Here is a 22,487-nt window from a genome sequence, read left to right as displayed (position 1 = left end):
ACATAAATTTTTGCAGTTTTTTTAGTTCCAATTTCATGCTTCTATAATAAAAGTAAGACACTAAAGTCAACGAAGAGCCTGGATCAGTTTTAAGTATTTGCCTCTTATTGATAGATGTGACTATAGTTTTGCTTGGGCAATAAAGGAACGGATCCAAGATGAAGAAAGCTAAATTTGCATTTTGAATAATTAATTTATGCTGTGGTTCTCACACTTTTGCGTGTACCTGCGTTCTTTTTCAAAACGAAGTGTGAACTAAAATCGACTGACCTGGACATGGAGCTGAAATAAGGCCTAGGCCTAGGCTATTTAAAATAATAACAGTCTCACTTAGGACAAAATTTGACAGGTAGAGGCTTCTTTCATTTTTGTATTTGTCACTCATAATAGCTGCCCAGAAAAGTGATTTTGCATTGATTTTTCTTATGCTTCTGAAGCTGCCATGCAGCTCAGGTCTTGTAGCTAGTTGTAGCCTAGGATAAGAGCTCTCTTTTTAGCTAGTATTTTGACCACAGAATTATTATTTCCAAAAACCAAATTAAATACTACTCACTTCTTTCTTGTTTCAGAATTTTTCCCCACTGATTCAACTTTTTCTTCTGGATTCAATGGTGTCAATGTTATGCATCAAGTGTAATTAATTTGCTTACAACATACTTCCAAAGAATTTGGGTCAATGTTTATCAAATTTTATAACTGAAATAGGGACAAAGTGAACACACTACTTGATCCCTTTTTATACTCTTTCCAAATAGCATATAATAATCAATTCACTTGAAAATGCCCCCCTCCTCATTTATTTAGCCTATTTATTTTATTCAATACAGGAGAAAGCCATAGCCTAGGCTTGTTGCAATGTCCACTCATGGTCCCACAAATATCTAAAAGCTGAAGGATTATACTAAAGTAGTAATATGTTATTATTTTGTAATATGCAAGATATTTTTATCAGTCAGATTAAATAGGCTAACCATGTTTCTCCTATGATTATACATATTTAAAATTAGGCTATTTGAAACAGGAGGTTAGGTTGCTTGACTCAAAAAAGGTACCCAAAGACTGGAAGCTGACCCATGTCACCCCAATATTCAAGAAAGGTGACCGCACCAAAGCCAAAAACTACAGACCCATCAGTCTGACCTCAGCGGTGGCAAAAACCCTTGAGCGGATTGTGAATGCTGATATTTTGACACATCTCCGTAATAATAATATACTTTCCCCCGGCCAGCACGGATTTCTGCCAGGAAAATCGGTTGAGACCAATCTCCTTGAGACATACAGCACCATAACAGATTACCTGGAGAAAGGAACCCCTGTGGACCTGATTTTACTGGACCTAGCCAAGGCTTTTGACAAGGTACCACACAACTGTCTCAGATTGAAACTTTCAGCAGCAGGTACCCACTCGGACGTGGTCGATTGGGTCATGGACTTTCTGACTGGTCGGAGTCAGCAGGTTTGACTCTTCTCAAATAATGGCAATAAGGTCTTCTCCGAACCATGTGATGTTGTAAGTGGAGTCCCCCAAGGTACTGTCTTGGGCCCAACCCTATTCCTTATATACATCAACAATATGATGAACGGAACAGAAAACAACATCACTCTCTATGCCAATGACTCCAAGCTGTTTGGGCCTGCAAACCAACAAAGTCTGCAGTATGATCTTCATAAAATACAAATGTGGGCACAAGACTGGCTACTTGAATTCAACACATCAAAGTGCAGTGTCCTTCACTTTGGAAGCAACAACCTCCGTCACCAGTATAGCATGTCCGATCCCAATTCACTGGCTAGCTTAGTACTAAAGACAAGTCCCGAAGAAAGAGATCTAGGAGTGCTGATAGATGAACAACTGAAGTTCCATGGCCACTGGCAACAAGCAGTTTCGAAAGCAAATTCAAGCCTTGGTCTCCTCAAACGCACTATAACCAGCCTCTCCCGTAAAGTATTTCTAAGGCTCTATAAGGCTATAGTTAGACCCGTTTTGGATTTTGGTACATGTCTCACCTCCCCTTCTTATAAGAATGATACCAGTCTAATCAAAGGAGTTCAGAGATGTGCCACGAAGCGCGTAGCTGGCCTACGAGATCTCCCGTACAACAAGAGACTGAAACGCATGCAGCTGCCAACACTTGTCTTCAGATGTCGCCGTGGTGATATGATGCTGACCTACAAGTATAACGCACAACCAAATAACCCACACTTTACCAAACATTCAAGTCAGCACTATACAAGAGGACACTCACATAAGCTGTCAAAACGTTTTGTTAAAACACGAACGCGGCAACACTTCTTCTCCAAGCGTGTTGTCAACAATTGGAATAGCCTTCAAGCTGAAACGGCGACTGCACCTACGGCTGCGTCCTTCAAGTCCAGACTTGACATGGAATGGAATAACAAGCCATGGAAATATGAGTGGGACTGTCCTTCCCACTCAACTACTGGCTGATGCCAACTTTATCATAATAAGTGTCTTGCTAGGAGGCTGATGCCGCTTGTCATACCCAACCATCTTGCATACTCGATCCGAAGTTGCTGTTGTGCGGCAGTGTCAGCTCTATACCACTGAGAATGGTCTTTACAGGCCATACCTACCTTGTGGCCACCACTAGTGACCGAGTGGGCTTAAATTGCATCTCTCCAGCAGACCTCTCCTATGGCGTGTCACTGGGCCCTAACACAGTGACGAATTTTTGCCATCATTTGACCCAGAGCACAACAGATCCAGTATGGACCTTAATTTGCTCCGAAGTGCGAATTAAGGTAATTAGCGTATTTTGGTAAATTATTCACTAAATAACATAGAGGTAAATTACAGAGTAAGACAATAACTTTTTTAATATAAGAGCTAGCCCATAATGTGGGCTAGGCTATGTCTATGTTGATGTAATAAAGAAATACATTATTAAGACTGGATGTATTGGGACTATCAGAAGAAGACAGAGGACACACTTCAATTAAATTGATTAGTATATTTATAAGACCATAATAAAATCAAGTGGCATGTTCACCTTTTCTCTGTGTTGATAATAATAAGTGTCATAATGTCAAAATCCTGTTGAGGGCAAAGTTAGAGCCAACTTTCTCAAATCAAGCAAAAACTAAAAAAATGATCCACATGTTACCATAAAGGCAAAGATATACTGAAGAAAACTGAACTGTTTCTCTGGATACTTGAATTATGCATGCTTAGTTTTGACAAAATTTTTTGCAGAAACAAAATTTCAGCTGGGGCAAACTTGGGTCTAGAGGGGGACTTACACCTCCTGCCCCACAGCAAATTACACCCCTGAATAGAATCTTGTATATTGACCAGGGTTTGTTACAATACAAAAATACTCTGACTATACATCACACAGTAATCTATGTTGATAGGAAAAATTGAACTTTTAATCCAAAAATTTTTCATTGTCAGGTTTTCTGATTACAAGATTTTAATGTTTCAAATGGTTTATTGGTACTTGTCTTGAATCTGATAAACATGCAACAAGTGAAGTTTTATTAATGCTAATGAAATAAAACAAAATAGGATACAAAATATAATAGCTTAGAAACAAATTTTACACATTAGGGGGGAGGGGGTGGCGTAAAACATAGGTGTCTGGTGTCTGTGGTTGATATCCTGGCATTGGAGTGGTATGCCCACTTCAAGTTGGAGTTCTTGCCTCTGGATGCAGGTTTGGAGCAGAAGTTTTTAGCAGGAATTAAATACATTTCTTACTGGGATGCCTCCTAATAATTTTGTTGTCCTTCTTTTGGCTGTTGAACATGCTATTAAACACCTGAAGCAAAAACCATTCTTTGGGATTGATCATATAAGTGCAATGCATCTCAAGCATGGGAGAACTCAGCTCCAAAATCATAGACAATTGCTAATGCAGATGATTTTTACTCAGGGAGTGGTACCATCTACATTCTGAGTTGGGGATCTAACACAAATACTTTAGAAAGGCAAGCTGTCTATACACTGCTCATCCTTTTACCCTATTACTGTCTCCACCACTCTGCAAGCTGTTTGAGTTGATTTTTATTGATGAATTAATGGAAAAATGTTATCCAACTCCTAATCAGTTTGGTTTCCAGCTTGGTGTGGGATGTACAGATGCACTTGCAGCTGTGGCTAATGCCCTTATTGATGCAGATAGATGTGGAGACAGCCTAATACTTGCTGGAGATGACATATGCAGGGCTTTTGATTCTTTAATACACACTGCAATGATTCTTTTTGCAGCAAAAAGAGGGGTGAACTGTGCTATTATCATGGCACTGCATGATATGTATTTGGATCTTAAAGTTTGGCTGAAATTGCCTCCAGATAAATTTTCACCACCTACACCATGTGAATGACTGATCCTGGTAAGAAAAGGAGCCAGACAAGAGCTGTAACATCCTCCACATTATTCAACAATTATGCTCTGGATGCTGAAGCACAATGCCCATCATCATGTATTTTGCAGGCTACAAACTTGTCATTGGTCTGCTACACAGACAACATCCTGAATGTGAGTCTTACACTGCAATGGGTTTTGGAGTGCTGGCTGGGGGGTATGCTAGGATTGGACTTGAATTTAATCCTGAAAAATTGGAGGTTATATTGTTTAATTGGAAAGATGAAACCCACAATCTTAGCATCTCTCTTGACAGCATGCCAATCAAACCGTGTAACCACATAACCTACCTTGGACTCCCAATTGGCACTTCTATTAAACACACATGTCAGCTTCTACTTTTACATATACAATGCTGCATTTGTACTGCTCATACAACATTTATTAAGACCAGACTTTGTTTCAATAGATCCATCCTTGCCACACTGTATAATGCAACTGCAACCCCTCACATTCTGTACTGTACTCCTTTTAGGAAAATATTTACTCAAACAGATAAAAATAAAATCCACAGCACTTTTTCTGGTTTGCAAAATATTTACTCAGACTCCCACCTTGGACCAGGAATGCAAAAATAATCAGGATCTACAATATCATGGATCCACTAAAAGCTGCAGAAGAACAGATGGTTAAATTCAATAATAATCATCAAACTCATCAGTGGTGGCCCATACTAACCCAGTAGTTTTCATCAGTAATAAAAATTTTCTTTTCTCCTTGTTAGGTTAAGTGTAAGTGTCTTGTTTTGTTTTTCTTTCTTTTTCATTATTGTTTCTGTTGAAGTATCTTTTCATTTTTCATTGTCTTATTTTCTTTTATTCTTGCTCTGTCTGTGTTTCTTGCCTAAACTTGATGAATAAATTCATTCATTCATAGCATCTATTAAATATGTAACCTAACCCAAGTACCTTTTTTTTTGCCCCTTCAACCCCAAAAAACTAAAGTTTAAATCTTTGTCACAGAGTGAACAACAGCTCACTAGCTAGCAGAAAGCTGCTTTTCAAATGGTATCTTTGGAATTTTCTATGCATGTTTATTGGATTCAAGACAAGTACCAGTTTCTCTAATTATTATGCTGTAAAGTGATGAGTTTTTGCCTTAGAAGGAAGCATTCATGTTTTCCTCCACCTCTGTATATTGTCATTTTACAAGAGTTGAAGATGGTGATCATATTACATGCCTGTTTTGTGAATATTTAGTTGACACAATTCCTCATTTTATTCTTTTTTCAATAGAGAATTTGCTTACCTTTGCCATGTTGCAGCAACTGTTCAACTGTTCAGGACCTAGTGTCTTCTCAGTTGTCTCAACTTCATGTTGCCAAATTAACTGAAACTGATGTTCATCAGATAACACAATCAGAGTGCCAGCATTTTGAAAGATGTTTGAATATTTTTGCATATGGAACCTCCATTATCTGTTACACACCTATAGAGTTGGCATTGGTACCCCCCTCCCTCTCCTAGCCAAAGTAAAAAGAATTTCAAATAGCCATCAACCATCCTGTAGCTGCCCCTCCTCTTCTTTTCTCTGTGCCATCAACTGAATTTAGAAAGCAAATAATACAGAGATCCTTTGAAAGAAAAGGATCAATCAGTTTCTATGGTTTCTAAGGAAGCTCAAATAAATCAAAGAGCTCTAGGAGTTGAAGCACAGAAAAGCTAATAGAGAGGTAGATTTGATAATTTGTAAGGGTGCCATCATTAAAAAAACTTGCAAGCTGAAGCAATCCCCCCCACCTCCCCAATGTCCGACTAATGTCTGTGCCTCCTTCTACCTCTGTTAATTGTTGAAATGTTTATGGACTTGCATCACCAAATTTTGTCTCAAATTTTTCTGGATACATGTTTCTGCTAAAAATCCTAACTGTCACACCATTCCTGACCTCAAACATAATGGCATAACCCACTCATTGCCAGTAGATAAGGCTAATACATGAAATATCTAGTTTGCCCAAGTGTGTTTATGAAGTGCTACAAGGCACTAGTTTGCCTGCACCTAGAGATTGGAATGTCCTTGGTATCACCCTTTTTCAAGAAGGACAAATAAATACTAGAAAGAGTTAAAAAAAGAATAACCAAAAATAGTCAAAGGCTTCTAACAAATGCCATATAAAGAGCATTACATCACTTGAAGCTTCCTACTCTTGTATACTGGAGGAAACATGGTGACATGATAATGACCCACAAGATTATTTCCAAAAATGTTCTCCCTAGTTTCCTTACCCCGCCCCCCTCTCCAGAAAATTCTGTGGCTAGAGAGTATTCCAAGAAAATTTTCAAGAAACACTCCTTAATCAGAGGCAACGCTGTAGCGTTGCCTATAGTAAAGGCCATATGGCTCCAATGTTTTATTATTTTTTTTTCCAGAGGCACTTCATATGGAAGGGGTCATTGTAGAAACTTCAAAGGGGGCTCATTTGATTGGAAACTGAGAGTTCTAGTGCCCTTTTTAATAGTCAAAAATGATTGCAGGGCAACTAGCCCCCCCACACCCATCATTCCCTCAAACACATCCAATCAAAATTTTGAGATAGCCATTTTGTTCAGCATAGTTTCCAGATAGAAAATATATTTTTGAGGAGGACACTCTCCCACAACCCTCAGGGCAAGAGTTTTAATTTATGCCCTGGGGGCATACAAGGTTTTTATAGAACGCGTTGTTTTAGAAACTTCAAAAAAGGCTCATTCGATTGGAAATTTAAAGGGCTAGTGTCCTTTTTTATAGTCGAAAGTGATTGGAGGGCAACTAGCCTCCCCCCATGCCCAACATTTCCCCAAACACATCCAATCAAAATTTTGAGATAGATATTTTGTTCAGCATAGTTGATTTCCAGATAGAAAATACGTTTCTGAGGAGGACCACAACCCTCAGGGCAAGGGTTTTAAGTTATGCCCTGGGGGCATATAAGGTTTTTATAGAAGGCGTTGTCATAGAAACCTCAAAAAAGGCTCATTCGACTGGAAATTCAAAGGGATAGTGCTCTTTTTAATAGTCAAAAGTAATTAGAGGGCAACTAGCCCCCCCACGCCCATCATTCACCCAAACACATTTCAATCAAAATTTTGAGATAGCCATTTTGTTCAGCGTAGTTGATTTCCAGATAGAAAATATGTTTTTGAGGAGGACACTCCCCCAAAGCCCTCGGGGCAAGTGTTGTAAGTGCCCCTGGTAGCATTTAAGGTTTTTATTGAAGGCGTTGCCGTAGAAACTTCAAAAAAGGCTCATTCAATTGGAAATTCAAAGGACTAGTGTCATTTTTAATAGTTGAAAGTGATTAGAGTGCAACCAGCCCCCCCCCCCCCCACGCCCATCATACCCCCAAACTCATCCAATCAAAATTTTGAGATAGCCATTTTGTTCAACATAGTTGATCTTCACATAGAAAATATGTTTTTGAGGAGGACACTCCCCCACAACCCTCAAGGCAAGGGTTTGAAGCTATACCCTGGGGGCATATAAGGTTTTTATAGAAGGTGTTGTTGTAGAAACTTCAAAAAATGCTCATTTGATTGGAAATTCAGAGGGCTAGTGCCCTTTTTAATAGTCAAAAGTGATTTGAGGGCAACTAACCCCCCTATCACGCCCACCTTTTCCCCAAACCCATCCAATAAAATTTTTGAGACAGTCATTTTATTAAATGTAGTTTTCAGTTCTAGAAATTAGGTCTTTGAGGATGACAACTCCCCTGCATCCCTCAGGGCAAGGGTTGTAATTTAAGGATTCTAAAATGGCATAAGGATTCTTATGTAAGGGATGCTTGTATAAACTTTAGAGAGGGCTCATTTGATTGGAGATTGAAAGTTCTTGTTCACTTTTGAAGAGTCAAAAGAGATTGGAGGGCAACTAGCCCCCCCCTCCACGCCCTAAATGCATCAGAAAAATTTTGAGATAGACATTTTGATAAAATAGTTCAAAGTTCTGATAACAAAAACTCTGGTGTCAACACAGCCCACCAGGGCCCAGGAGTAGGCATTGTAAGTTATGCCCTGGGGGCATATAAACAATCATTAAATAGACAATCAATGCAAAAAACATACAATAGATATTAATGTAAATTAATAAATAAATTTAGTTTTTTAAATTAATTTTCTTATGGTACTAAGTTTTAGATAATAGAAAACTAAAGGTCATAAAGGCAATTAGGTTTTGATGTTTTATTGTTTTTTAGTTGTGCACTAAGATTAGTGAAAACAGGGCCACCAACAGCAAGGCTGTGCACAGCCAGCCCTGTCTGCTCACCCTTTAGGATTAAACCCAACCCACTAATATCCTCCCATTTGTAGCGCAAATGTGAGGATAGCCTTATAGAGTGCGTGTTAATTGTTATCTCTTTTGTAAACTTATTTTAGTTCTTTTAATTAATTTTTTTCTGTTACTAAGTTTTAGACAATAAAAAAAAAAGGTCAAAAAGACCATAAGGCTTTAATGTTTTGTTGGGTCTTTTTCTAAAAACTTCTCATTTTGTTGTGTACAGCCAATCCTGCCAGCCCACCCCTTAGCATTAAACCCAACACACAGAACCTAAAAAGTTGAGTAGAAACTTCAGCTTCCATTTTTATGAATATCCAAATTTATCTGAAGGGAATATGTTTGGGGAAACATATTCCACGGCTGGGAAATTTCTGCTGGGTGGAATTTAACTCAGGGGAATTATCGACAGGAAAAGAAAATGTTCTTTGAGGGGGGAGGAATTTCCCAGGGGTGGGGAACATGGAACAATTAATCAAAATTGCATATTATGAGTTGAGGCTCACCCAAATGATGGGCCAGGTGGATCACCCTTCCACAATCTATGAAATCAATCCTGCAATAACTGAAAATATAAAGTATTTTTGAGTATTTTAACGTCTTCTACAACTCAAATGGTCCAACATTCTATTGCCTAATGAGTCTGTCTAATCTCCTAAATTGGGAACAGAGGAGATAAGTGAAGTTCCGCCCCATATTGGATGAGTCTCCAACCTAACCCTCCCCCTCTCCTACTGTCTACGCTAAAGTTTTCTTCTTTATGCGAAGTATGGCGCCCCCACCCCAAAGACTTTAATAAGGTAAAGTTTTGTATGGGAAGAACACATAGTAAATCTATTATAATTATCCAATTATAAGGTTAAAATACATACTCTGTGATAGATGCAAAATTGCTTTGGCACACAAAATTTATTGAGGTCAGTTCCAAACAGTCGTGATCCCTTTGTGTCAGCAAGGGAAATGGTCAAAACACCCTTATTGGAGCTATTTTTTCCATCCATTCACTGTTGTCAATCGCTGTCCATAAGTTATGCAAGCTGTCTTTTGTTCATATATAAGGTTTTTATCAAAGAGGTAATCGTATAGACTTTGAAATAAGCCTAATTCAATTTAAATTGAAAGTTCTAGATCTTTTTTAAAGTCGAGAATAATTGGACAGTAAGCAACCTCCCCCCCATGCCATAAAAACTTGAAACTTTTGCAATAAAAAATGAACAAAAAATACTTAAAAAAAAACTTTCCAAAAAATAAGTTTTTCAAAGAAAAGTAAAGGCCATTTTAAACTTAAGCTCAGGAGATACAAATGCCTGTTAAAATTCAAACTCAAAACAACCAGAAATTACTATTAAAGAATAAATGAAACCCAAAACGAACAGCAAAAACAATCACAGCAAAAAACATACAACAAGTAATATTATAAATGAATAAATAGATCTTAAAGTGAGTAATGCTTAGATTGAATATGAAAATCAAGCTTTAAATGAAAAAAAATAGTTTGCTATTAAAGTATAAATGAAACTTAAAACAAACATAAATTAAATAAACAATCAATGTGAACAAACATAGGCTACAATATATATTAATGTAAATGAATAAATAAATCTTAAAACAAGTGAAACTTAAATTGAATATGCAAATCAAGTTTTTAAAATCTGCTCCGAAGAAATAGCAGAGTCATTGAAGGGCATTTTCTCTGCTGAAACAAATTCGGTAAAATGGGGTGGACTGCATGCATGGACATAATTTAGATTTACAAAAACTGACGAAAAAACTTGATTAAACACATCAGCCTTTTTCTGATCATCACTTATTAATTTACTTGTAGTTGGGTCATCAAAAATGCACAAATTAGTAGAGGAGTCAGTCTTATTTCTATTGACATACTTCCAAAACTTCTGTGGCCACCCTCGAATATTAGTAATAACTGACGATTTGAGTGATTCCCGGTTAACACGTAGAGAACGAGTGGCGTGATTCCGAGCCCTTTTATACGCACACCACGAGTCTTTAGTTTTTTCCAACATATACTGTCTCCATTGTTTATTTTTAACACTAATAGTATCAAGTACAAATTTTGGCAGTCGTCTTCTTTTTCTTGGACCTTCTTTTATGTAATAACGTGAAACGAACTTATCACATGCATCTTTTATAACCTCTTGGATGAACTCAAAAGCAACATCAACATCTGCATTACTAGACCGAAGCTCCTCAACAATAGAAACAGAACAGACAAAGTCTTGAATTTCATCGTAACGACCCTTGCTGTAATCATAATAAAGTTTAGAACCAGAGTTCACTGCTGGACTTACATCCATTGATAGAGACTTAACTACATGGTCGCTTTTACCTAGAGGTGGCAGCATCTTAAGGTCTGGTATGTCATCTGGACATTTCGTGATCACCAAATCCAGTACATGGGAAGTGGAATTGCTTCTGAGTTTTGTGGGATCCACAACATGCTGGTGCAGAAAGCTGTCCTGTAAGGTTTGCACAAGTTTAAAAGCAAAACTCTGGTCCGTCCCTGATGTAGCTTGAGATAACCAGTCAATATTGGGCACATTAAAGTCACCAAGAACAAGAATGTTTGAGGAAACAGACGCAAGGTATGACAGATAACTCAGCAGGCGATCATCATTTAACATGCTAAATGCCTTTCTGGACGGGCTTCGATATATGCCTACAATTCTCACATTTTGGGATATCCCTGGCAACTTAATTTCCACACTAATTACTTCACTTAATTCCATAGTAAACGAAACATCAACTTCTGCATATTTTAATTTAGATCACGACGAACTATAAATACAAATTCCTCTTTTCGAAAGCTTGTTGTACACGACATTATAGCCACTCAGTAGAAAGAAATGTGCTTTGGGGTTAAGACAGTGCTTTGGGAGCACCTCAGTCATGATAACTATATCAAGTTTCTTCAAATTTACCAAAGAATAAAGTTCGTCAAGTTTGTTTGAAAGTACATCAGCATTTGTATACAACACGGAAAGATTATTCTTCCATATTAGGCCTGGAGGGGGCCGCTTGTCCCTAATGTTATCTTCGAATCACGTTACCTTCTAACTGTCTATTTATACTGGTTACATTGTAGGGTAAAACATTTAATGTTGCATTGCAGCTGGAAGGGCTGCACAAATCTGACCGTTTTTTGGAACTATAGAGTTCCTACGTATAACCAAATCAACTTCGCCCTGTGCACGCCTGACGTGCAACTCCTCATATAACTTTGCTCTTTTCTGACGATCAGTCTTGGATACATCATTTTGAAACTGGATCGTAGCTGACCCTTTCTTTTGTAAGACTTTTGTAGAATCTGCTTCTTAGTCTTGAAATCTGGGACTGAGAATAATATGGGATCAGGCCTTTTTTCGGTAATGGTGGTTACAACTTGGCTTTGCTGACTCCTCAGACGATGGACATTAAGAGACGCTTATGTTTGGGAGCCCATAATCACTCACAAGATATTTTTTTATGTAGAGTTCATCATTTGTCTGAGGGGGGACACAAAAATAAAAACCAATATTTAGCTTGCGATACTGACGGTCTCTATCATCTGCAACCATCTGTTTAACTTTGGTTTCAAGCTGCATCTCAAGATCTTTTTTCAACGTCTGAATCTCCGACTCAGCCAAACTCTGAACAGCATCCTTGTCAAACGAGGGAGACTGTGCAAGGTTTGTCAAACGGCTCTCAACATTACCAAAACGGTTTTCAATGTCGGTGGTTAGCTATTCTCGAAGCTCGGAAAATGCTTCTTTCACTGCATCTTCAACTTTGGTGTCCAGTTCATTTACTGCACTAAGAGATGACTGGAATGGTTCCAGAGTCTTGTCTAAAAGTTTTTGAATATCGTCCAAAGAAGCCCCACCTGTCACTTGTGGGTTACCTTTGCAAACTGGGCATTTCCACTCGCAGCCTACTCGCCGTGTCATTTTAGTTAGTAGAGAGTATTCAGCCTCTGACATTTCCAGACAATCAATGCATAACCAGAGGCTACATCCGTCACAGTTCATAGCACTTGAATCTATATCTAAATTTTCATCACGTGTTGCGCACATATTGGTCCCTTTTTTGGGGCTCTGACGAGGTCTTTTTGGTGGCATTATATTCAAGCTTAAAGTATTCTAAGGTAGACAAAACCCATGGGAAGTGCAACGCACAAATCACCTTTTGTTCAGGAAGATCTGTTGAAACCAATCTCCTTGAATTGTATGATCACATCTCCAAGTTGTTTGATATTGGGGTGCCTGCTGACATGATTCTGCTTGACTTTTCTAAAGCTATTGACAAAGTGTGTCACAAGCGACTTGAAATTAAATTATGTGCAGTCAAGCATTGTATTCTTTCTTCCTCTATGCATGTTCTGAGTGGAGTTCTCAGGGAAGTGTTTTGGGTCCTACACTATTTAATATCTTCATCAATCTTGCTCCTGCCATTATGAACAGTAAATCAACTCTTTATGCAGACAACCTGAAGCTTCTTGGACCAGCTTTGTCCTGTGAAGATCATGCCCTGCTGCAAAATGATCTTCAACTGCTGGGTCAATGGGCTGAGGCCTGGCTTCTTGAGTTCAATTTTGCCAAGTGCTATATCATTCACTTTGACAAACTTAATTCTTGCTGTTCTTATACTTTCTTAGGCCACCCATTTTCCTCTGTAAATAATGAGCAGGATCTTGGTGTCACTATTGACAATGAACTAAAATTCAGCCCTCATGCTAAGAGGTCTGCTGCTGGGGCTGGTTCAACCTTGGGACTGATTAAGCGTATTATTTCTACTTGTTCCCCTAAAGTCATGAGTCTTTTATATAAGATACTTGTGCATCCTAAGCTTGAAGTTGGAATATCTCTTGCCTCCCCATATTTTAAAAAATACATACAAGTTCTTAAAGATGTGCTGAGGCATGCCACTAAAATGATATCTGGCATGCAGGAGCTTTCCTACCCTGTAAGACTATCATACCTTGGGACTGATTAAGCGTACTATTTCCACTTGTTCCCCTAAAGTCATCAGTCTTCTATATAAGGGACTTGAGTCCTAAGCTTGAAATTTGAATGTCTCTTGCCTCCCCATATTTTAAAAAATACATACAAGTTCTTAAAGATGTGCTGAGGCATGCCACTAAAATGATATCTGGCATGCAGGAGCTTTCCTACCCTGTAAGACTATCAAAGCTGAATATTCCTACCCTTGTTTACAGGAGAAATAGAGGGGATGCCATTTTAGCCAAGCCTACAAGTTATTGAGAACTAATAATCTCCCAGCATTATTCCCTACTATTGGTACCAACTAAAGAACCAGAGGTAATCACCCAAAACTTTTCAAGCAGTCAATGATATCTAGAGTCTGCTCCCAATTCTTTTCATCATGCATTGTCAACAGTTGCAACAAACAAAGGCAACATAATGAGTGGTTCTCCAGAGAGTGTAAACTCAATTTGGATGCTTCTGATCACGGAACAGCACCTGGTCACTAATGAATTTTGTATATAACTCAAGTCATCATTCTGGAGCTCTACAAGGAGAAATCCTTAGATTGCTCCAAGCTGCAATTTAAGGTAATAAAATGTATATGATACAAAGTTTTATATAAAGTTTTATATGATACAAGGCATATGAAGGATATTCTAATTAAATTCAATGGACTCTTCCACAAATTTTTGATTTTGGTGTTGTTTTGCAGAAGAAGCATAAATCCATGCTACACTTTAAGGAAAATATAGTTTGAACTAGGCTACCCATGTGTTTAATTTACAAAAAATAAAGTAATTGCAGGTACAATAGCCCAAAACTGTAACCAGACCTATTACCTTATCTTATAGAAGATACATTCCAATCTGCTTGTTGCTGCTGAACTTCTGGCTTGGCTATTGCTAGTCTAAGAAATAATGAGAAAAAAAAACATTATTTGCTATATGGGACAATACATAGGCTGCATGGAAAATAAAAAAATAAAATTATAAAGAACTGATAGAAAAAAAAGTAAGAAAGCCAAGGCTTATTTGCCCAAGGAAATAAAAATTTCAGAGGACTTATATTTCAACATTGAGAATTGTTGTCCATTTTCTAGTTTCAAATCCTGCCCTGCTAGTCATTAATTGAAACTGTAAGTCTGATTAAAAATTGACTTTTTATGGTAAATAAATATAGACCCTAAAAAATGATCAGTAAATAGTTCAGATTTGTGACCTATGATCCAGTTTCAGAATTGTCAGCTTCAAAAACTTGGCCACTAGTCCAATTTGAACTGCAAGTCTACAAAATTCTGATTTTTTGGATAAAAAAAACATAGGTCATAAGAAATAATCAGTATGCAGTTCAGATTTATCACTTGAGCTTGAACAACTAGTTTTAAGATTTAATTATTTTGGAGACAACATGCTTCTAAAGAGTGCTTCAAAAATATCCTTAATGCACAACACACAAAGATCTATGTTTGTGGAAAAAAAAACTTTTGATCTGTAAATTATTCAGTTTTACCTAGAGACTTATGCCATGAAGTTTGACCATCTTAGCCATGCAATGTGACCACTTGCCTGAGTGAATGTTTTTTCCTGCTAGAAACCTTTAAGCTGTAACTAGAGTGAGCCATGTAAGAGAAGAACAGAAATTGTGACTCATGATTTAAGTTAAATTTGACACACAATGAAAAAGAAACTTATGTATTTGCTGAACTATTGAAAAGTCTGATAAACAGCATTTTCCATGATATTAAAATATCCAAAAAAGCTCTAGTTTCCTTTATTTTTTTTTGTGACCTTTACACTTCCCTTTTGAGAAAGCTTCCTTTTTATTTGGTCCCAAATGGATAGCTAAAAAGTATAATCCTTAGCAATCATGTGTTTATGAAATGTCACTAAGCCATTCTACTCTACATTCAATAAGTTTGTTGCATTTGATTTTGTGATTTTTGGCATTCAATAGGCAATTCTAGTTATTAAATTGCATTGAAAAGCATTTATTGAAACCTATTAAATTTATTAATTGCTTATTGTGCTTCAGAGCTGAATAAGTCACAGTTCCTCCTTTTACAGATAGAAAATTCTTGGTATATTTCTGAGCTAGGAATTGTTTTGGTTAGTTTCAAAGGTTCACCAACAAAAATAAGTAAGCTAAGCAAAGCAAGTATATAAAGCACATGCTAAGACAATCACAACAAGCACTGCATAGACAAGTACATGCTGAATACGTTGCATTACCCTTCTTGTACAAGTAGTATATTCTTTCATGGACTAGTGCTACAAGGGGTCTGATGATTTTTCCAGATCTTGTTGTCCTGATACCTTTAGGTTTCCAAGCTTCAGTACAGCCATCACTTTCTACATCTGCTTTCTTTTTGTTGATGTGAGTCAAATGCCTTTCCTGGTATGTTGGTGCTGCATGGTATGTGGGTATGCAGCATCTATGTTGGTGCTGGTCTTTTGGGAAGGATTCCAATATTTCTCTTACTCTGAAAGCAGCTATGTTTTGAACTTCTACATGTGTATTTCTGTTGTGGCTGTCATTGTTCTCTGCTATTGTGGCATGCTTGCGAGGATTCAGAGCTTCATCATTGAAGTATTTAATTCACAAGTAGGAATCAAGTCACTGTTCAAATCTTCCTGAAAAAAAAAGTGTTGGTGGTGCTGATAGATTTGTCCACAATCTGATCATAGGCAGCGCGCTAGCGCTGCCTAAGTAAAGAACAATGTGGGCACAATGTGTTTTTTTTTCTCCATACCCAGACACTTCGTGTAGAAAGACTCATCATGGAAACTTCGAAAAGGGCTCATTTGATTGGAAATTGGAATGACTAGTGCCTTTTTAACTGTTAAAACTAAGTGGAGGTCAACTAACCCACCTACCACATCCCACGTTCTCTCCCGCACAATCCAACCACATTTTGTGATAGCTCTTTTGTTCAGCATAGTTGATTTCCAGATAGAAAATATCTTTTTGAGGAGGACACTCCCCCACAACCCTTTTGGGCAGGGGTTTTAAGTTATGCCTTGGGGTAATATAAGGTTTTTATAGAAGGCGCTGTCATAGAAATTTCAAAAAAGGCTCATTCGATTAGAAATTCAAAGGGCTAGTGCCCTTTTTAATAGTCGAAAGAGATTGGAGAGCGGTTAGCCCCCCCCACGCCCATCCTTCATCCACACCCAACTAATCGAAATTCTAAGATACCCATATTGTTCAGCGTTGTTGATTTCCTGATAGTAAATATGTTTTTGAGGAGGACACTCCCCCACAACCCTAGGGGCAAGGGTTTTAAATTATACCCTGGGGGCATATAATGTTTTTGTAGAAGGCGTTGTCGTAGAAACTTCAAAAAAGGCTCATTCGATTGGAAATTCAAAGGGCTAGTGCCCGTTTCAATAGTCGAAAGTGATTGGAGGGCAACTAGCCCCCCCCCGCGCCCATCATTCCCCCAAACACATCCAATCTAAATTTTGAGATAGCCCTTTTGTTCAGTGTAGTTGATTTCCAGATAGAAAGTATATTTTGAGGAGGACACTCCCCTACAACCCTGGGGGCAAGGGTTTTAAGTTATGCCCTGGGGGCATTTAAGGTTTTTATTGAAGGCGTTGTCGTAAAACTTCAAGAAAGGCTCATTCGATTGGAAATTCAAAGGGCTTGTGCCCTTTTTAATTGTCGAAAGTGTTTGGTGGGCAAATAGCCCCCCCCCCCCCCCCGCCCATCATTCTCCCAAACACATCCAATCAAAATTTTGAGATAGCCATTTTGTTCAGCGTTATTGTTTTCCAGATAGAAAATATGTTTTTGTGGACGACACTCCCCCACAACCCTGGGGGCAAGGGTTTTAAGCTATGCCCTGGGGGCATGAAAGATTTTCATATAAGGAGCTGTCGCATATGCTTCAAAATCGGTTCCCTCGAGTTGAAACTCAAAGGGCCAGTGCCCATTTTAATATACGAAAGTGATTGAACAGTCAGTAACCCCCCTCTTACGCACACCTTTACATAGGCAGCGCGCTAGCGCTGCCTAAGTAAAGAACGATGTGGGCACAATGTATTGTTTTTTGTTTTTTTTTCTCCGTACCCGGGCACTTCGTATCGAAGGAGTCGTCGTAGAAACTTCGAAAAGGGCTCATACGATTGGAAATTGAAGTGGCTAGTGCCCTTTTTAATAGTCGAAAGTGATTGGAGGGCAACAAGCCATCCTCCACGCCCATCATTCCCCCAAACACATCCAATCAAAATTTTGAGATAGCCATTTTGTTCAGCGTAGTTGATTTCCAGATAGAAAATATGTTTTTGAGGAGGACACTCCCCCACAACCCTCAAGGCAAGAGTTTTAAGTCATGCCCTGGGGGCATATAAGGTTTTTATAGAAGGCGTTGTCGTAGAAACTTCAAAACAGGCTCATTCGATTGTAAATTCAATGGGCTAGTACCCATTTTTAATAGTCGAAAGTAATTGGAGGGCAACTAGCCCCCCCCCACGCCCACCATTCCCCCAAATACATCCAATTAAAATTTTGAGATAGCCATTCTGTTCAGTATAGTTGATTTCCAGATAGAAAATACGTTTTTGAGGAAGACACTCCCCAACAACCCTCAGGGAAAGGGTTTTAAGTTATATCCTAGGGTATATAAGGTTTTTATAGAAGGCGTTGTCATAGAAACTTTAAAAGGGGCTCATTTGATTGGAAATTCAAAGGGCTAGTTCCATTCTTAATAGTCAAAAGTGATTGGGAGAACTAGCCCCTGCCCCAATCTCATTATTCTCCCAGACACATCCAATTAAAATTTTGATATAGCCATTTTGTTCAGCGTAGTTGATTTCCTGATAGAAAATACGTTTTTGAGGAGGACACTCCCCCACAACCCTCAGGGCAAGGGTTTTAAGTTATATCCTGGGGTATATAAGGTTTTTATTGAAGGCATTGTCATAGAAACTTCAAAAAGGGCTCACTTGATTGGAAATTCAAAGGGCTAGTGCCATTTTTAATGGTTGAAAGTGATCCCCACGTCCTTCCTTCACCCAAACACATCCGATCAAAATTTTGAGATAGCCATTTTGTTCAGCGTGGTTGATTTCCAGATAGAAAATATGTTTTTGAGGAGGACACTCCCCCACAACCCTCAGGGCAAGGGTTTTAAGTTATGCCCAGGGGGCATATAATGTTTTTATAGAAGGCGCTGTCGTAGAAACTTCAAAAAAAGCTCATTCGATTGGAAATTCAACGGGCTAGTGCTCTTTTTAATTCTCGAAAGGGATTGGAAGGCAACTAGCCCCCCCGCCCCCGCCCCACGGACCCCCCAAAACATCCCATAAAAATTTTGAGATATCCATTTTGTTCAGCGTAGTTGATTTTCAGATCGAAAATATGTTTTTGAGGAGGATACTCCGCCACAGCCCTCAGGGCAAGGGTTTTAAGTTATGCCCTGGGGGCATATAAGGTTTTATAGAAGGCGTTGTCGTAGAAACTTCAGAAAAGGGCTCATTCGATTTAAAATTCAAAGGGTTAGTGCCCTTTTAATAGTCGAAAGTGATTAGTAGTATTTTTTGTTGTTGTTGTTGTTTAGACCAGGGCACTTCGTATGGAAGGAGTTGTCGTGGGAACTTCGAAAGGGGCTCATTCGACTGAAAATAGAAAGGGCTGATGCCCTTTTTAATAGTCGAAAGTGATTGGAGGGCAACTAACCCCCCTTCCACTCCCATTTGCCCATTATATTTAAAACTAAATGTTGCCTCAAGATTAAATCAAAATGCACTGGGATAATGCTAATTCCCAATAAGGCATCTCAGCAGTATCCCGAGAAAGACTGAGGGTATTATGTTCAAACTTTCGAGGCTACTTCTGCTCTTAAAATTTAACCAAATCAAAATAGTGTATGTGTATCAAAGCTATCAAAGAAAGTAAACAGATTTTTTTTGCAAATAGTATCAAGTTTTCCATTTCAGGTCAACTAAAGGAGGTATGAAACTAAGTTAAATAGTATTATTTGTGTCTAGATTTTTAAAATGGTGTATGTTGTTAAAAATTGCTGAGAATTTTTCTCCAGCATACAAATAGCTGGCCAAACTATAAAGTCTTAAAAAAACGAAAAGTTTTAAAGTATTATTTTCTTTCTCCCTGGGAAGACTATGTCAATATAAAACGAACAGAAATTAATATAGAAAATTTTTTCAAAAAATAAGTTTTTCTAAGAAAAGTAAAGAACTCCATTAAACAAAAATGAGCAAAACTAAAATGAAATAATCTACCAAGCTCGAAACTACCACAAATCAGCATCAATAAATAAATGAAACCCAAAACGAACAGAAATTAAAATAAATAACCGAGTCAAACTCAAAATGAGCAGAAATTAACATAAGTTGGGCGCAAAACCCCTTTGTTGTCCCAAGGCCAGAACAAAATTTGCATCTTTCAGTGTGTGCTTGGGGTTCAACATACTTAGAAGTTCTCCTTGTTCCATAATCATGGTCACATTGGTTAAATAGTTCCATAGCATAAAAATTATTCAGTAGAATTTTGGCAAAATACTTAATACAAAACATGATTCCATGAAAAGATAATAATTCATCAGGTAATATATTAAGGAAAGAATATATGCTTTGAATTGGTGATTTTGATGGTAAGGATATAGGTGAGGGGATGAAAGTTTTTAGGATATGCAGTGCTTTATTTTATTGTCTTGGAAGTGGTTTTATATGAATTTTAAACATATTCAGGAAAATCAGGGGAGACTAACTAAGATAAGAATGAACTAGGGCAAAATATCCTCTGCCTTTATATATCTTTTATCCACCCATAGCTTGAATATGATTGCCAGGTGTGGCATTTTGGTCTTGCGGTGGATCAGTCCAATAGGCTAGAAATGATCCTGAAGAGAGCCCTGAGAATTACTTACAGTCAGGGCAAAGTTCTTTACATTCTCCTCCTCAAGGAACTCCGCCTCTCTACCTTGGCTGCCTGACGTGTTACTCTTTCTACCAATTTTAGAAATAATCTGTATCGTAACCCACACTTTCAATGTATACTCCCAGCCCCTTATTGCCCTCCAAAGCCCCATTTACCCCAATCAAAAGCACAGAAAATCCCGGTTCTAAATCCTATTAATGTAAGAACTGAGCATTACAGAAAGAGCTTTGTGCCAGCGTTTGTTGAAATCATAAATAAATGAAAATTGTAATGTATCATGTTATTGTCTCATGTGTACTGTTAATGCATTAGTTTTTTTTTGTTTCATTTTTATTTGACAGGCCAGTTGGATTCATTACTGTATGTTTTTTATAGTGTACTTTTGTTTTTACTTATGCCCTCATTTTTATTCATTTACTTGTATTACTTACTTTCCCTTATTTTACTTACGTTTTACTTATGTACTTAAGTACTCATTTTTAATCATTTTATTCATTGTACTCATTTTATTTGACAGGCCAGTTTGGCTCATTGATGTAGGCTATGTTTTATTATAACACTTATGTACTTATGTTGTTTTTTTTTTTGTGTACAATTTAGGCTAGCTGACCAAAGGCAACAAGTTCGGCAGTTTTTTATTTTGTGAGAATTTGCTTGATAATAAAGTACCATTAAAAAAATATACTGATCTCATTGCATGAAAAGGTAGAATAAAATTCGAATGCTGCAATATTCCAACATTCCTTCCCAACCTCATATGCAATTTAGCAATGTGTTCTCTCCAACTCATATCCTGATCAACTAGCACAAAAAAAATCTCATAGAAGATACACACTAAATAAGTAGATTCTTCAATGGGCAGTCTACTAAGTTCAGGTAGTGACTTGCCAGCACAAGAGAAAATCATGTACTTGGTTTTTGACATAGTAACAGATAATTTATTTGCATAAGTTTCTTTCCTCTTGAAAGCTGCCAACATATTCTTTTTAAGCAACGTTTCATCAGCACCGCACACTGTGCAGGCTATATTGTCAGCAAATAGGACATTTAGCCCAAGATCTTCCAGCACCCTGTTGATGTCGTTAACATAAATAAGAAAGAGTAGAGGTCCAAGTATGGACCCCTGAGGAATGCCAACTTGACCACTGATACCAAGTACTGAAGAGATATCATTTCCACCATCCACAAACTTACTCCACCCAGTTAAATATGGTTCAATCAGAGAATTTGTAGGTCCACATATGGAATAATTATCCAGTTTACAAAGCAAAATTGTATGATAAATAGAATCAAATGCTTATTTTTTTTATATTGATAAATGTAGTAGCCAAGATTTCTTTTTTATCCAAAGTGTATAAACTGTGTGAGTGACAGAATCGCATGTTCATTGCTATGACCTTTCCTAAACCCAAACTGAAGGTTATTAAAACATCCCCTCTTATCAAAAAACTTCACTATGCAGTTGTAAAGACATCATTCAATTATCTTTGCAAATGAAGATGGGATTGAGATTAGCCTGTAGCTTGTTGGATCTTTCACGTCATCACCCTTATGTAGGGCTAAAACACGTACGGACTTTAAGCAAGTTGGGAAACGTCCACTTGAAAACACAAGTTCATAATATGAAGTAAAAACTCTTTGACATCTGGCACTATCTGTTTTAATAGACTTGTCAACAAGCCATCCATACCTTCCAATGATCCATTATTTAGTTGGTAAATAACTTGTAGTAATTCTTCTGCTGACGCCAGCGTTAGGAAAAAAAGCAATCTCATGGTGGCGGCATGGAAGTAGAATAGCTGAATCAGGTAAACTTTGGGTTGATGCCTTGAGCAATATGTGACCAATATTTATAAAGTGCTCATTTAGGACATCAACAACATTTTGCTTTCCTTTAATAATATTCTTGTATTTTGGTGATAATATCTCTTCTGGAAGGTTTTTCATTTTCTCTCCCAAGGCATTC

General features: G+C 37.8%; 1 protein-coding gene across 1 annotated transcript in view; it reads left to right on the top strand.

Annotated features, from left to right (window-relative positions):
- The first annotated feature begins 201 nt into the window (after nt 1-201).
- LOC148948784 (cyclin-dependent kinase 17-like) overlaps nt 202-22,487 on the top strand; it is a 148,473-nt gene continuing 126,187 nt past the window's right edge. Inside the window, exon 1 of the mRNA XM_089094088.1 lies at nt 202-349. The gene's annotated coding sequence lies outside the window, so the exon portion shown is untranslated. The remainder of the gene's footprint in view (nt 350-22,487) is intronic.

This window comes from Artemia sp. Qi Xiang Cuo, chromosome 9, assembly GCF_049724085.1.
Source record: "Artemia sp. Qi Xiang Cuo chromosome 9, ASM4972408v1, whole genome shotgun sequence".
Taxonomy (NCBI): Eukaryota; Metazoa; Arthropoda; class Branchiopoda; order Anostraca; family Artemiidae; genus Artemia; species Artemia sp. Qi Xiang Cuo.
Note: the sequence above shows the minus strand (reverse complement) of the source record. Positions and strands in the feature narration are given on the sequence as shown.